The sequence below is a fragment of the Magallana gigas genome, chromosome 7 (assembly GCF_963853765.1).
Source record: "Magallana gigas chromosome 7, xbMagGiga1.1, whole genome shotgun sequence".
In the NCBI taxonomy this organism is placed as follows: domain Eukaryota; kingdom Metazoa; phylum Mollusca; class Bivalvia; order Ostreida; family Ostreidae; genus Magallana; species Magallana gigas.
Window position 1 is genome coordinate 8,356,307 of NC_088859.1, and position 18,362 is coordinate 8,374,668.

Below are 18,362 nucleotides of genomic sequence, written 5' to 3' on the forward strand. Positions count from 1 at the left end.
ATCATTATTATATACAATCATTACTATCTGTATTGAAGGTCTATCATAGTATATCAATGAATTTTATTCATGAATATAATTGATCATTGATCAGATTTCAGTCAATTTTTAACAGTCAATTTCTTATCATTGGTAAAATCAAATCCCCATCATTAATAATTCTATGCTGCAGATGTTGTCCTTTGTTGTTGTCAATTTCTCTGTGATTAGAGTCTCTAGTTACTGTATGTATGGTAAAACATACTGCAAAATCGGATTCCATGTACCTTAAAGTACACAGCAAACTTGTATAAATAGTGCACAGATGTTTAGTAATGGATCTGACCATAAACAGAGAATGCAGACCTATGTCTTATCTAATCATTCATAAAAATTGAAGTTCAATAAAACATTTCATTTTATGACAACAGTATGTCGAAATGGGTCAGATATCCTGCAAGTGTGCTGTCGTTCAAGTTTTCATTCTTATGTCACAGGATGAAATCCATAAAACGGATTCCCAACCATCACATTATATTTCTTGTAAAGTACATTCAATGACAGATGGAGGTCACCAGATAGTTCTCATTTCAGTCTAAAGATGAATACATCTGAGACTTATTTTTGAGACATTCATGTTGAAAACTGTTACTCTTCATAGACAAAACCGATTGTGTTGATTAGATTTAAGGATCCACCATTGCAAGAATGAACAGTCAGAGGGGGAAAACATGTATGATGAACTCAATTATACCTCTATTGCTAAACACAAGCATGAACCATGATTTTATGTAATGAGCCAATCCAAAGTATTAATTCACCAACAAAAAAAGGTTAGCACTGATTCATCAAATTAATCCCAGTCTTCATTTGATAAAACCATGAACCACCAAATGGAATCAATAGATGAACTCAATCATACATCTTTGGCTAAGCAAAACCTGATAAACCATGGCATAGGTTATAAGCTACCCAAAAGTATGAACCATCCCTCAAAGATAAGCACAGGTTCATTTAAATATAATATCCATGGTCTACAGTAAAAAAAAAAAAGCAGAACCACCAAATGAAACCATAAAGTCAAACATTCCTATTTTGCAAACAACAATGATATTAAAATTAGGTCAACCAAAGCATAAATCAACACCTTAAAGTATGTTAGCATTGATTCATCAAAAACACTAGATTGGCTGTTCCTGTTGAGCACAAGCACAAATGAACCACCAGATGCCTGATGGGATCTTTGTATGGTTAAGAAAAAGCATGAACCACCAGAAGGGATCTCTGTATGGTTATAAAGCATAAGCAGGAACCACCAGATGGGATCTTTGTATGGTTATAAAGAATAAGCAGGAACCATCAGATGGGATCTTTGTATAGTTAATATAAAGCAAAAGCATGAACCACCAGATGGGATCTCTGTATGGTTATAAAGCATAAGCAGGAACCACCAGATGGGATCTTTGTATAGTTAATATAAAGCAAAAGCATGAACCACCAGATGGGATCTCTGTATGGTTATAAAGCACAAGCATGGACCACCAGATGGGATCTCTGTATGGTTATAAAGCAAAAGGATGAACCACTGGATGGGATCTTTGTATGGTTATAAAGCACAAGCATGGACCACAGATGGGATATCTGTATGGTTATAAAGCAAAAGCATGAACCACCAGATGGGATCTCTGTATGGTTATAAAGCATAAGCATGAACCTCCAGATGGGATCTCTGTATGGTTATAAAACATAAGCATGAACCACCAGATGGGATCTCTATATGGTTATAAAGCATAAGCATGAACCACCAGATGGGATCTATGTATGATTATAACGCAAAAGGATGAACCACTGGATGGGATCTTTGTATGGTTATAAAGCATAAGCATGCACCTTGATCCATGCTAGGATCAATTAGCCCAAAATACGCATGAACCTAGTTTGGATTTAATGTGTTTAAATACAAACTATCTAACTTAAGAATTCAAAGGCATTATAAGATCCTATGATCCACTAATATTTCAAAGAATCTCTGAATAAAGTCACCAACTAGCAATTCCTTTAATGCCAAAATATTAATTACCAAAAATTTTTGGTTGTTCTTTTTAGGTTTCTATTGAAATAATTGGACATGTCTAGAAATAGCTCTGTACAGCATCTGATGTGCACTTGAATACATTCAGTTTAAATCTTTCACAAGATTGATACCTCAGCAGCTAATGTTTCTAGAAATGTGATATATGTGTTGCACTATGGTATCTTTGTGAATCCTAAATACTGAACACAATATAGCTATTGGCTTTCAAACATTACCCAACAATCTGCTATAGATCTTTCATTAACATGAACCAATTATCAATATAGTTAATGAGTGCACTGTCACAATAATTATTATTTTTTGGATCAATTTTTGGGGCCCACACCAAAATAGTAAATCTTATTCTGAGTACATCATTGCATCATACACAGACAGATATAATGAAATATCATTGTTTGCTAACTTCAGCATTAACAATTTGTCTGAATAACACTTCAACCTGGGGGTTAGTTTAATGCAAGGGAAGCCCAAGCATTACGAACAATTTATTGGACAACTCACAGAACCTTCACAATAAGCAAGTTAACATTAATTTGGAGAAGTATTCTCAGATTCACTAATATCTGACTCAGTTGATCTCCATCTAAGACAAATTTCATAAGATGAATCTGGAAAGCTGTTTTAAAGACCCATCTACATTGCATACTAATTACAGATACACATGTACCTCTTGTCAGTTAAAATGCATATATCAGACATTTGACATTCACTAAAATTAACTGCACTCTGTAGTTCATGACAGTATGCCATCATCTGGCATTTTGAACATTTACATGTAAGAGATAAGATAAAGAATTTAAAAATAATATTTGATGTCTTCCATTTACATCTGCATGTTGGAAAAAATTAAAATAGTAGCACAAATCTTATCTGTAAAATAAACTCAACATGCTTACCGTTAATACAACCAATGTGTGCACATTTTCCCATAGATTTTAAAAATTATATTGCGAATTCCGTCATGGGCGACAGCGCCAAACATATATAGTTTCCAATTACGGTACTACTGAAGAATTGGTGTTTTAATTCTGGCAACATTAAAAAAATAGAGGAAAATGCACTTTTTATGACATCACAATTAACAATGTGAAAGTCTAATCAGGTAACTATTTATAGATTCTTAATTTTTTGGCATTCTTGTGAAAATAAATGCTGACTTTTCGTTGTTTGTGATGAACTTTAAAACAGGGTAAAATATGAATAAAACTGTACCTAAGTTCTTTACCGATACCCAAAGTTGATTTTCAGTTATGTCTTCGATATAAATTGTTCGAGTCTGGTTACTCATCATGAGTATGAGGTCAAAGAGAAAATGGTAAAAATGTCCCTGCATGTTTGAAATATGTGTATGTGACTGGGATTCAAACCAGTGACCTTCAACATCTAAAGTGAATGGTAATTGTATTCTATACAGCTGAGCATACAAGGTCAACCCTTGGTATCCATCAGTTAGCATTAACACTGAATTGAAGAATGCAGTCCATATAAGGAAATTTAGCAGCAATTTTAAAGCTGGGTCTTTTGTAGACATTGTTGATAGTTGCTCCAAATGTGTTTAAGCATCAGCAAGTCGCTAAAGAAATTTCTAAACAACCATGCAGTCCCTTCATCAGTGTTACCTTTATTCAGCTAATAGCTCTTCAGTGTAACTGGTGTTAAACACAATTATAGGATAAAGTTTCTTATTCTCTCCTAGTCTAACAACACTTTTTTTTTGGTGGTGGTACTTCTTTTGGTTGAAAAAAAAAACCCAACAGATTCACAAGCTTATTAAAAACATATTACTCTATTAATTATTCTGTAGTTTTCAAAATATCAAACATGATGTTGATAATAAATTCACATTCAGCAAAATGTATGCACCTGATGATACAATAAACAGACACAGTAATTGCAAAAATTTTGTTTCTTCCATACATTTGCCTTGGGGCAACAGTTCTAATCTTCTTATACAATTAGAATAGGAGAGATCAAAGACAGTCCATTAAAGGTCAATCAACAGAGAACTGAAGAGGCATCTGATATTACAGAACCTTGTCTTAGAGACAATAATGTGCGTATTAAAGTAGTGACAGGTGCTCTCTCTCTCTCTCTCTCTCTCTCTCTCTCTCTCTCTCTCTCTCTCTCGTGAACTGGAAACACAAGCTAATTTAACCATCTCTTCATGTAAACTGATATTTAAATAAACCACTTCAAAATTCAACATTTCATTAAACTTTTATGCCATCCTATCATACTACCAGTAATATATTTATATACTCCCCCCCCTCCGCATTATTAAAAGGTAGGTATCTAGCACTGTGAATTGACATGCAATATAGCTATAACCTCTGATACAGATCATTCTTAATTCAATTACATGATAAAGTCAGATCAATTACCTCCAGGGAACCAAATATTACATCTAAGACTCAGCAGCCAAAAATATGAGTGAGCATAGGGTACCTGTAATATAAGCTAAACATAGAGGGTTGAAGGTATCAATTAAGATTGTCTAATGAATTATGCATGAAGGAATTCATACATTAATCTTCAACAATTAAACATAACCATGCATCAACATTTATGTAAGAAATAATGAAATATGTCAAGATATGTAGATTAATTCATACGAAAGTAAAAATAACACTGCTTTGTTTGGTAAAAGCCATAAACCTAAGATAACCTAAGATTTATAATGGGGAATGTTTACATCTTTTCTCCATTCGGAATACACTCGGAATATATCGCAAAATTTTTCAACATTATCATCCGGGCTTGCTGCAATACCAAATCCCCGTAGACATCACATTTTTTAGCATTGTATTCCAACCTGACAGGGGCATTTCGACTAAGAAATCTTGGAAATTTTTCATACTTTTGAATGAACATCGTTTGAACCCTGAGGTATTTACAAATATCAAGCAATTAAGCAAAATCTGAATTCAGGATATCTTGGGACAGACTATAGATTTGCACATCGAAGTACATGAACAGTTATGAAATTAGCCTATTCTAAAATACAGTCAAACTTTGTCATCTCGAACTAGATGGAACTGTTTAAAAACTTCAAGATATATGAGTATTCGAGTTAATGAGGGTAAAATACTTAAAAAATAAGTGGTTGGGACTTACAAATCACTTTGACATATTTATTGCATTCAAGATATCAGGGTTCAGGATATTGTTCAAGTTCAATTGTATTATTGCCTGCGAATAGAGGGTTTTTTTGGTCACTTAGTTGCTGTATTAATTGAAAGGTTTCCAAAATAAATCATGGAAGCTAGTTATGGAATCTTCCTTAGAATAAAGCTCTATCTAGTCGTTAAGATTTATACAGACTCAGGCATCACAGTCAATGCTAGCACGATATCAATACTGAAGTACCACACTGGTCGTCTCCAATAAATGGCATTTTGTGAGGTCTTACGTTGAAGTCCCTCACTAGCACAAGTTATATCTCTAGCATATTAAAATTAATAATCTAAATACAGGTTTTAAGAGCAATTATAAAATCCTATTTCCATTTTCTTTTAAAAATCTATATGCAATTGACACTTCAACCCAATACATGCACTTTCATCAAATTCCTATTTTACAGTCTCAAGAATACATGCAGACACAATTCAAATATTTTTAATTGTCTGAAGATGCTGGATTCCTTTTTCTTTTCTTCATTTGATGAAAATATTGATATATTCTTAATCTCATTTGTATTTTATTAAACCACACACTTTTGCTGCAGAACTCTGGTAACTTAGTTATAAAATTTAGATTGTCTCCAACCAGGAAGGTGAACCTAAGCTCAAGAAATATGTCAGGGTTTTCAAATTACCCCTTAAAACCAGTGAAAGGATGTAGTCAAACCAGACCCAATCCCTCAAGAGTTCTCAAACAGTCAAAAACACATAGCACTCTAAATATGCTATTTCCACAATTATTTCTACAGTATCTTACAGAAAGCTTTAGCTCCTGGGAATGCATTAACCAAAATCTATCATACCCTGCTTCCTAATTAAAATAACAAAAGTTGTTACTTTCATTGTAAAAACAAGGTACCACATCATTGTTTCTGTTTGGGACTAAAGCTTTTTGTTCCAAATTTTTGTTTTTAATTAACTTAAAAGAGAAAAAAATAATAGCTAGGCAAATAGGTATAAACTTCCAACTGAAGGTTATCAACAATAGTTAAATAGTTCCAAGAAAACAATTTTCTATACAAATACTGAAGGTTATACAGTCAGACCTCTCTATGTTGAATGCTGAAGATTCAAGATGTAGTGGGCAAAACAAATAAAGTTGAACTAATTTGATGTCTGGAACACTGATATCTCTAATACAATTGATATGTCAGAGTGATCGACTTGTAAACCCTAACCACTTATTTTTTAAGCATTTTACCCTCAATATCTCGAATACTCAGATATCTTTAAGTTTTTAAACAGTCCCGTTTAGTTCAAGAACACAAAGTTTGACTTTACTGCAGTTGAGGTTGGGACTCAATTTGACTTATCTAAGGTAATATTCCAGATGTGAATTTTCAAGATATTGAAGTTAACTATATTATTTACATTCAATTGCAATTTATAACTGTTTCAATCCTCAAGATTTCAATCTGACTTGTTTTCAAAGAATCATCAGTTTGTCCACATGCACTTGGAAGACTTGGAAGTCTTTATAGTGTAACCATTTACTAACTGCAAAACCTCCAGGAACTTTTAAATAAATGCAAAATATACATATCTGGGAGGTATGGGAACTTGCACTTACAGTATTATGGGACACGTTAATGTTATGCCGAAACTACAACATGCATCAAATGCATGCATTAAGCATGATTAAATAATTATGTGACTTTATATAATACATAATTGAATAATAATTTCACTGTATATTCAAACAGGCTTAGAGAGACAGAGTAGGATGGAAGATAGACATAGCCGAGACATAATCATGGTGGATCCTTAAAACCAGACTTGTACCTGTGGTTTTGGCTATGACTTTTGGAAAAGGACAGTAGACAACAGTACATGTACTCATACTGAAACATGTATATGACTTGTAGATGCCAAGTTACAATATTGAGCTTTACAAATTATTTATAATGTGTCATATGTATATAGGGTTGTGACATGTAAGTTGGCGATATTCCTTGTGTACAAATGTTGAACACTCTGCAATTGAATTTTATCAGATTCAGAAACTGTTACATGATTTTATTCAACTGCAAGGGTTTAATAAGACTTCTAATACAAGAGAATGTATAGTGGTATTTAAAGGCATGTATATCCACCATCAAAGAGATGTAGAGGCGGATAGTGTAAATCATGGCATTGCTGGGATTTCGATTTCAGCTGAGCAAAGCATTGATTAGGTAAAGGACTTGATGAAGTTCATTGTGTTTCTACAAGTTCAAAGAATAGCAGCAGTATCACCGCAACTGAACCTTTTTCCTCAATGACACAGTGGCCTATTTAAAACTGTGATATCAAACAAGAGTAAACAGATCTCATTGCGTATGCAGTCAGGAATTTTACTAATTAACTTGGCCCTGCAGCTAACCTGACAAAACTTTACTTCATAATAACTGGTTTATTCGTATTAAGCATTGTCTTGAGAAACCCACACAACTTGTGTTCAAGACTGGGACAAAAAAATGTTTATAGAGCTGTGGGACATCTCAATACCTTAAGGAGACTGTTGACTACGATAGTGTAGCAGCTGCATAGTAAACAATATAAATTTTAAAATCTTGAAAGTTGAAATCTGTGCACCAATCAATGCATTGAAAGAATCAACCAAGGCCAATTTGATGCCCAATATATGGTGTATGACTTCAAGATAAGAATTCTGTTCAGTTAAAGTTAAATCCTCCTCCAATTAGATGCAAAGGGTTTCCATGGTGCTTATCGGATGAGAGTCATTGACTACCCCTTGATAGGACACTAGTCCATCCCATGTTAACCCCAGCATAAGCTGGTATCCAATTGCAGCTGGGTGAATTGAGATAATATGGATAAAGTGCCTCGTTTACAATACACAACATCAAGTGATCAGGACAAGGCTTGAACCAGCGACCTTTTGGTTATTGGCCTTGCCTTTGAGTCACTGATTCAATTCTGTTTGGTGTATACAGTCAAAGGTTTATCAAACTTTGACATGGAACCTTGGTTTTAAGGTCTCATCATGCAGGCTCATTTATTAAAGGAAGGATCTTAACATACCACAGAAGGGTTCAAACCTGCCACACAAGGATCAATTTCCTTCCTGTATAGTACTAGTGCCTCCTCTCTACCACTGAGCCATGGCGATGCTAATCTAAAGATGATCTTACTCTCTTAAGGCATATAATCCATTACACATCACAGGGAATGTAATTAACAATTAGTTTTTTGTTCATTACTCATGATTAAAAATGGAATGAAATTACAGAAAAAATAGTTTTATTTTTTGAGAAGGACTTCCAGAAGTCTACTGTTCTCTTTTCAAAATAAAGCCATGGGCTTTTACCATTAAAGGCATTGAATTTGTAATACAACCTGCAATTTTCTCCTCAATCTCATTTCTAGTTTTCACGATTACATAACAGCCCAAGAAATTGACATTGCATATTAAGGCTGCAATGACAGATGGCAACAAATTGAAAAAGATCATTTCTACCGATTGAATATTTTGTTTCTTTTCTGACGTCCGAGACTACGGGTGAGATGGGTTAGGAGCTGAATTTCCCACTCTATAAGACACCAATCCCCATAACTCATTCTTATCCACACAAATCACACGATCTAATAGAAACTAAATTCCAGAACCATCAACAGGTTTTATGTTAGCTCCTTTGAATTCACAAGAAAATTTAGTTGATCAGGCCTCATATCTGCTCACAGTGGAAGATCCATATTAACACTTTTCTTTAACATATACCTGCAGCTTTTTTGTGGGAATTAAAAAAAACATAAATGAAGAGTACATCTTATACTAACCCTTGAAATGCAGCTTGACTTCAATATGGTATATTTTCACAATCCTGTCAAACGAGAATGAATCTCCATCCAGGTATAACAATTGACAAGAATTAAATCGGAGGCTTATAAAGCTAAACTAAAGATCCTCTGTTATATATCCACAATGATTTTGTCATTGTACTCCCTGAATAAGCACTAATGATGCCAGAGTGTGGCCTTTTTCCCCCAGCAAAACTTCCATATCTACACACTAACGATTGACTTTCCTACCTGTATACTCAGGTAAACATTTCCACTATAAATCTTTCAACAAATACCATCCAAGCTTTATTCAAATTTCCGGCTGACAGGCAGAGTTGTGCTAGAATCTTAATGATCCCTCATAATTAATTGTCTTCATAATGCATGAAAGTCATATTCAGATCTCCCTCTCTAATCGCTCTCCTAACATTTTCTTAACATGAATATGCCATTGAAAGATCCCCATGACATAATTTGATCTATCAGTGTACAGATTCAATAGCATGCAACATTGCAATCAATAATAATAGAAAACATACTAATGTGTCACTTTAAAGGCCCCAATCTTTCTTCCATATTTCCTACATTCTAACACAACTGATTGCATCTTATTCCCTCCTGACTTTGCAGAATCCCGTTAAACTGTACGCCCCTTTTATTTACAATTACCACATCCCTTTAAATCTCCATTTACAGGACTGATTTCTTTTCTAGTAGAACAATACAGTTTCTTTATAAAGGAGTGTTTAACTTCAACTTACTTATAACAGAAAATGATTGATCAATCTGTTGAATTATAACTTTGATCTATGATGACTAGGAATGGAACACTGGCTTGGATTAGACTTGGCTATCATTATAAGGTGAATTGTAAAGGGTTTATTGCTATACCTAGGACGAAAAATCCATAAAAATGTTTAAATTTAATTGCCATGGTTAGGTAACACGATGTGAAGGACTTAACTCTAGATTTTAAGAAAAAGTTAACCTGTTTGATAAGAAATTTGGAATTCTTCCTTTTTTATTGTGTGTTTAATGCCCTGTAACATTTCATTATAAAAACTTGGCTGTGTGACATGGGGACTGACTTTCATTTACGATGTTTTCTTACTAAGAAATCTCAACATATATTCCAAAGCGTATCATATAACTCTAACCCCTTTTGAAAAACATGTAAACAGTAAATGATGAACTATATCAAGAGTCTGTGCAACACAAGATCTTTAGCAAGCAGCATCATCAGTAGATCGCTCAGATACCTTAAATTTGTTCAATATATAAATATAGGTCTAAATTTGTATAGTGATATAACCCTTCCAACAACCCCCCCCCCTAAATTTACCCTTTCTGGTGATTTTTTACTTAAAAAAAACTGCATCTTTAGTAAAAAGAAATCTAGAACAGAATATCTAGTAAGTAGTACCAAATGGAGGGAGAAAGAGGGGTTAGGAAATTAGTGTTGCAATGTCCTTAGGCCGCCCAAAATTCATTCTACGTTTAACGTCACTTCAAAATACCAAACCTATGAGGGAGGGCAATAAAACTGAAAACAAAACATTCAAAGAAATGATTTTTGTTCATTGACATTAATACAAATACAGTTAGTATTCAAATTACATGTATAATACCTCTTTAATAGTGATCTTTCCTGATAATCCTATTGAGTATCTGATTTAAAGTCCATTATGTGTTCTAAACATTAAGAATTTCTACAGCTAGATTACAGTGTTTTTTGTATCATCAAACCCGAAAAATGAAATTAAAATAGGGCTTTGTTTGTTTCATAACCCGATTTCTCTTAAACCTATTCCTGCAGGTAACATTAAACATAGAATTAACTTTGAGCGGTCTTATTAAAAAACTGTGATGCTTCAGAGAGAGAGAGAGAGAGAGAGAGAGAGAGAGATGAATTCAGGTGTACAGCAGTTACACTTAGTCCCTAAGGTTTATACATGTATTAGGAATACAGAATACACTCAGGTAAACACTGCAGTTTTTTTTCAATTACAGTAAACCATTTCTGTACTTTTTATCCATCAACGTTGCTTCCATATCAAATATTAATACTTTCCCTGAAATGATTTATAACACACTATTTGATGTATGTGCATTATAATCCCAATATTGATTTTTCCCCTCCACCCTGTAAACTACGTAATAAAGGCACTGGAATTGGTTTACTTCTTATAGATCTGCTTCAAAATTAAAGCTGTTTAATAGGCATTGAATTATCAATGAGCTTTTCATTACATTTCTTCTCTTGGACCTGAAGTACTTGCTACATATTATGAATCACGCATGAGATAAATTGAAGACGTACCTTACAACTCAACAGGAACGTCAAAAATACTAAAATTTTGGTGAAAAAACTGCTGACTTGTCATCAAAGAGCTTATAAAAAGGGTAAAAATTATTGCTTACTATATATTCTTCAGATAAGGTACCATACTGATTCACTCAAAACCTTTATAAGGCAGAAGCTGTTCAAAATCTCGATCAATTTTTTAATTATTGCAGTTGTGAAGTTAATCCTGCTTTGTTGAGGAACATAAATGCAATGCAAGGCCAAAATAAAATCATTGTTTTTTTGGAATTGCCTCCCACCTCATTGAAATAACCCCCATTGATAAAATTTTATTAGCAACGAATAAAGATTTTTATTTTTTAACAATTTTTAATTAGTTGATCTTCAAGTTTGAAAAATATAAAAAAAAATTCCCTCCCTCCCTTCTGGGTCTAGAAAGCCCAAGGCGGCAATTCCAAACAAGGATGGCCTCACTAGTTATTGACATGTACAAAAACAAAGCAGCGTAAGATATGGATGATGCTGATGGCAGGATATCGTAACACATTCAAATACCTTGCAAAAACAGGTTCAGCTTAAGTTGGTCAAAGAAGGGAAAAAATCCATTAAAAATCACAATGAATCCTAATTTTTTAAATACTTTCCAAAAGGTAAACCAGTAAGTATGTACTTTCACCGACTTAAAATTCACATCTTGGAATCCAATGCAGTAAAAAAAACCAGAGCTTTCACATTTCCATTGGTAATATCTTTTAGAGGACAAGTATTTTTCATCAAATATATATGTAAGCTTCCACAAAACTGACCATTTAACATCTACCGTTATTTACTTTGCAAATCCAGTTCTGGTTTCTGATCTTCAGACATTATCAACTAAATCTTTATGAAGTGCCCTAACCACTTTCTGAGTATGAAACACAGACATTTATGTCTGGAGTGACATCTTTAGTTATAGGTATGAAGAAATAATAATCCGTCTCCAACAAAAAATGATCTTAAATCGGAGCCTTTGATCACCCATCAATTCCTTACCCTCCATCTGATTCTCTCTTTCCATTAGTGCATCTCTATCTAATAGTGGTCAATGTAAGCTTCATTAGGGCCACGGGTAAAAATACTACTTACTACTTATCCAAAAGATTTTATCTTAAAAAAAACCCAAAAAACAGATTCCTGTGCTAAATGGACTGAACTTGACTCAATATCAATCAAATAACCCACTAGCCCGCAGCGTTTTTTTCACTCTCGAGGAGCGAGACAGACTTTATTGAACACCTACAGTTGGTCTACATCATCTTCAATTTTCACACAATCTTACACTGCTGAGGTGGCTAGACTATCTGATCCACGTATCAATGTACACACTCTTTCCATTAAGTCTTATCCTCTATAGAGAGCCCAGCTTTGTTTACTAACCACCAGTGTTCATGATATGCCACAGGAATCTCGTAACAAAAGACTTATTGACTACTTTGGAAGGGCTAAAAATCAGTCTTTTGGACAATTAAAAAATTCAAATAATTAAGAAATAAGAAAGAAAAATACAGCAAAAAAATTATAGCAAAAAAAAAACTATACATCAACTTTAAAATTTTCTTTAAATTAGAAATACAATCAAGCAATGCAGACCTACCCGTGTGATAAAGAGCAATTCCAGTTGGTATATATCATAATGATTGACTTTGAGGCATTGTTAACCTCAAGGCAATCGCAGTCTCCCTATACTGTATGTTTACATATTCCATCTTGTTCTGAATCTCTCACAAAAGCCAAACTCTATGGAATTGGAATTTGTACTCTGATTTTATCAATTGCATCAACAGACACTACTCAATCAATAGCCCACTATAAAGTCTATTAATTAAGTACAATAGCATGAGCTACATGTATGTCACTGCACAGAAATCCCCTCAATGGTCCTGACCCAACTACTGGCACAACTACACAAACAGTCCAACTTTTATTATTTCTACAATTACCTGTTATGCCACATCCTCCGGATACTATTGATGTACTTGTACTGTGAGGAGTAAATCCGATGCAGTGGCAAATTAAGAGAATAGGAGTTGGAACCTGATGCCCTTGTTTATCAAAACCTTCACTCTCAGCTCCTGTCCTTGTAAGGGTGGGTGGGTGGGGAGGAAGAGGGGTGCTGTGATGAAGACTTCACTGATGGTCAAGATCACCCAATCAGATCTGTCCCCATGGAATGCCGGTCGTCCTGTACTACCTGTAGCCTGACTCCCTGGAGTGACAAGAGTCATTACCCCCTCTCTTGGTCTTAGTTTCATCTGTACCATTCTCCAAATCAAGTCAAGCCTGACCATTTTGTGTCATAAAAGGTGGGTTATAACTGCGGGGAAAAAGAGAAAATTAACATAAAATATCTACCTTTGTTATCTTATATAATTATGCATTTTTACCCATTTTACTTTTTTTTTGGAGTTTTCAAATACACTTTGAACACTATCTTTAAATAATCTAAAATATAATTTCTACATAACATGCATAATAAACAATGATAATCTTGTAGAAAGATACTGCAAATTATATGTTAATTTCATTGAAATGATCTGTGATTATATAACCTATTTGCCAGAGGCTGTAATAGTGTATAGAGATTGTTAAGGCTCAATAAATGGTATCATTGTCAATATCTATGATGTTTGATCAAGATAAATTTGTAGTGTTCTAATGGCTATTTAGCCACCAGTCTACAAGTTTATATCAGCTACTGAACAGAAAATTGAAACCGATTAGGACCGACTGACAGTGGGTTATTTAGTCATCAAAAATGCATGAGCTGATTATAAAGTATTCCACAAGCATCCAATAATTCAGTAGCCCTAAAGGCTTATACCATCAAGCATTTTTAAGCACCCTACTTAATTAACCTTCCATTTATCACTTTATTGTAACAAGAACTCTCACCTATCTATCACGATGAAGATTATTATCATAACAATCAAACAAGTAAATCTTATTACAAATAATCCCATCATGCTGATGTAGATGTACATACTCCTCTTTAAGATACCATAATTTAGATGAAGTTAAAGGATGACCAATCATAATTAGACTTCAGGCGAACGTCAGCTGTATAGACAGGTTTTCTGGATGCGATAGTGAAAGTTGACAGCAGTTGTGGCTGGTTTGTGTTCCGCAATAACCCGGTCTCGTCAGATCGTCTCATTACCATTAAACACATATTGGCGCTGATGTTTTATTGGAGAGCGTTTTTCATCTGTTGTATAATATAATCTCATTACGAATCTCCTAACTGAATAAGTTTGCGATTTGTGATCAATCAACTGTTTGCAGCACTCACAGGAAGCAACTCGGGGGATGAGTTTTCCCCCTCTGCGGTGAGAATGGGGGCATACAAGATCGTTCATCAATCATCCGCCAAAAAAAACTCATTCTGGGAAATCTGTAAAAGTAATATTACCAGACAATACAAATTAATGTAAAGTTGAAAAATACCAGTCATCATCCGAAATAATGATGGTTGCTCAATTCCCACTAGAGAGTTGCAATATTAGGTAACGAAATCTCATTTACAATGTATAATTTAAAACTGTTACAATATATGTAAATTTGATTCAATCACACATCTTTTTAGAGCTATTTTAATAAGACCATGGAATTTTGGTATGATGTAACTTTCATTTTTTCACGAATAAAAACAAATGAAAATTAAAACTGCCTTAAAATGAATTGAAATATGCATCGACAACACAGGCAGAGATAAGAATCACACAAACGCTGATTTCTATAGTCATTGACTAAATGCTGCCCAACAATGAAACAGACATGCCTACATCAAATTACTGTTTGACACATCAAACTACCCATTGTCCACAGTCTTGATAAATGAGTCTATAAAGTTTACATTATACTTGTCTAGCTGAATCAGTTAAATGTAATAACTACAAGTACACATAGAGTGTTTTTTATTAACACACCTACACATTAATCAGTCCGATTCAAATCAATCCCCTTCTCTTAAAAGGGTGTGTACCAGTATATACCGGTATATACATGTAGTCCTTTCACAGTAATGAGTGTAAGAAGAAGGGAAAAGATTTTTTAAATCAGACTGTACAGTAATCAATAATCCAATCCAAACTTTCCAAAATGTAAACAAAGTTTCTCTTGGTGCGAATAAACTGAACACTTGAAGCAGAGAAGATGTAGATACATAGTTGATCTCCTCTTTACCACAAAAACATTCAGATGGTGCGAACTTGGCTGTGATAAATTTGCCATTTATTTTAAATCAATGGGACTTAACATCTCACCGGTTTTCTTCAAAGATTTCGGCCATGAAACATAACTTTTCTGGAATGGGTAGATTGCAGAATATACTATAATAACACTCTGGTCAAGGCTTACAGAGTTATCAAACATTACAAAGAAGTGACTTTAAGCACAAGTGGCAGTACAAGTTGAGACCAATCCACACCAAAAGTTGTTTCCCTTTGCAGGGTCAAGCCAAAGGTCTAACATTCCCTTTCCCTACCAAATCTTTGATCATACTGTGACGAAATCTCTTTGGACATAATTCATTCCTTCAAATGAATGTATGGGTAGCCCCATACCAAGCCAATTAAAGTCAGATATAGAAACAGATTTTAAATGGGCACAGTCACGGTTTTGGTCAAATTTTTATTTTTTATAATGATTTAGTAATGCATTTCCAATGATCAACCAAAATTTGAGTGTCAGTCATAAAGAAATCAGTTATAAGCATTAAGATACAGAGCTCACAATTCTTTATTATATAAACTACTGGTAGGCTAATGCCATGTTTTTAATTACATTAGTTTAATATATCATAAAAAGTACCAAGCATTTGTCATATTCATTTTGGATTTAAACCTAATTTTTTGTCAACATTCAAAATGCAAACAAAGTGTGACCTGGGCTTTGCTTACATAATAAAGAACTGTGACTCAATCTGTATCTCGATCTGTATCTCACTTATAACTCAACAACTGACACTCAAAGTTTGGACGACTATTAGAAATGCCTTACTGAACCATTATAAACATTTAGAATGGAAAAATAAATTTGACAAAATTGTGACCATGCCTCTTAATTAAAAGACAAACCACAAGTTGCAATCCCCTATCAAAGTACAAACTTAAGGCTTTTGTGAAAAATCTACTGGCATGTGACCAATTCTTGCAAATTACCATTTCACGCCAGTGCATTGTTAAACCATTTTTGGTATGTAATCTTATGTGTTGATAAAATGACTAACAATGCACTTGCGAGAAATAGCCCTCAGTGCAAATTGGTCACACCCCGTATGGGTTATTTACAAAGATGGCAGCCAGGGGAAAGAACTTATGTAAAGTATGGATTCAACTACATATGCAGTTTGTCCCAGGATCTGGTTTCATTGCTTTTTGTTGATTTTCTTCATAAATAAATATAGGCCTACCTGTCACTGAAAATCATTTGAAATCTATGTATGGCAAAAAATAATTCTTAGATAAAGTTTCTTTTTTCACAAGTTTTATCTTTACACCCACACAAACTAACAAAAACAAAAATATGGAACACTTACAGGGATTAAAATGGGAAAATCTGACATCTTATATCCATTTTTCTTTCACAAGTCAATTTTTCAGCATTATCAACTGGGTCCTTCTACAATGCAAATGTAGAAATTTTTTTGGGAAACCTGAAGTGATGAATGTCAGACACCTCGGCCCAATGACACCTCGGCCCAACAACACCTCGGCCCCAGGACTCCTCGGCCAAGACGGGTCGGCCCAAATATTGAGACACTACGGCTCAAGCAAAAGACATCTCGGCTCAAGCAGAATTAAATAAAATTTCAATGATTTTCATGTTTTATTTTATTGAATATAGATTATATGATATATTTAATTTGTAATATAAAAAATTATTTAACAGTTGTAAGTTTTTTTTAAAAAATTTCCATTCTAATGGTAAAGACCTCGTAAGATGCAAGAACTTGTGTCATATAACTATATGTATATGATTTATACACACACACACTCACAATAAAATATGTTAAAAGTATTAAAATATTACATATCAAATACTTGTAAAAGAAGTTGAATTATTAGAAAAAACGAGACCATTTAGTGTTAATTGTTAAGCAAACAAGAAAGTAAAATTATGAAAATGACGACAATTAAGTGCCAATAGATAAACAAATAAGAGGATACGGCACGCTCCTTTGGAGTCTCAAACGCGTGTCACGGGTGTCAATGGGGGTTTAATTAGGAGCAGTTAATTATGAGACGTTCATACGAAATGAAAATTAATGAAGCAGCAAAATATTAACAACATAAATGAATAGATACAGTAATTACCTGCCCGTTTATAATTTAAAATGCTAACGAAAATTTCTGTGGGCCGAGGTATCTTGTTCATGGGCCGAGGAGTCAATAGTTTTGGGCCGACCCGTCTGGGCCGAGGTGTCGTTGGGCCGGGACGTCCGTCTACCGAAGTGATAATAGAGGGCTTTTTCAACAGAAAATCGGGACTGTTTTCATTTTAAGGAATAAGTGTAGCTTGGGCACAGGGTGTTTATGATTATCGAAATGTTAAGCAAAATTGGTGGAACTGGATGCAGACTTTGCGCAGTTGGGACGTACACATGTAACCATACGCAGTACCGTACGTACTGCTCGTCTGCTATAGAGTGCATAAGACACGCGCATGTGATCAAAATATAAAATTATTATTATTTCATTAAACTGGAGACAGTATGCATTCATATACCACAATCTAGCTTTCAGATATATCTCTCTGACTAGTTTAAACTACCTTCTGCATCGCATGGTAAATTCATCTGTTCATTCAACCCGCGGGATACTGCTTGTAGACCGAGCCCGATTCAATATGAGAGAGAGAGAGAGAGAGAGAGAGAGAGAGAGAGATTGTTGAACATAATATGACCTATAAAGAATTATAAAATTAAGATTTTAGGATATAAAAAAATGAAAACAATATCAGATTAAAAGAATACAACAGCACA

General features: G+C 34.1%; 1 protein-coding gene across 5 annotated transcripts in view; it reads right to left on the reverse strand.

Moving 5' to 3' along the window:
* LOC105325110 (receptor-type tyrosine-protein phosphatase epsilon) overlaps positions 1-14,769 on the reverse strand; it is an 82,161-nt gene extending 67,392 nt beyond the window's left edge. The window contains exons 1-2 of one of the 5 annotated variants that reach the window (XM_034456031.2): positions 14,379-14,769; positions 13,321-13,694 (exon numbers count right to left, since the gene is read on the reverse strand). The gene's annotated coding sequence lies outside the window, so the exon portion shown is untranslated. Of the gene's footprint in view, positions 1-9,033; positions 9,253-12,974; positions 13,256-13,320; positions 13,695-14,363 lie in introns of those variants that run through there. The other 4 variants (XM_066067354.1, XM_034456034.2, XM_011424493.4 and 1 more) reach the window with 4 other exon arrangements.
* Positions 14,770-18,362: the final 3,593 nt, after the last annotated feature.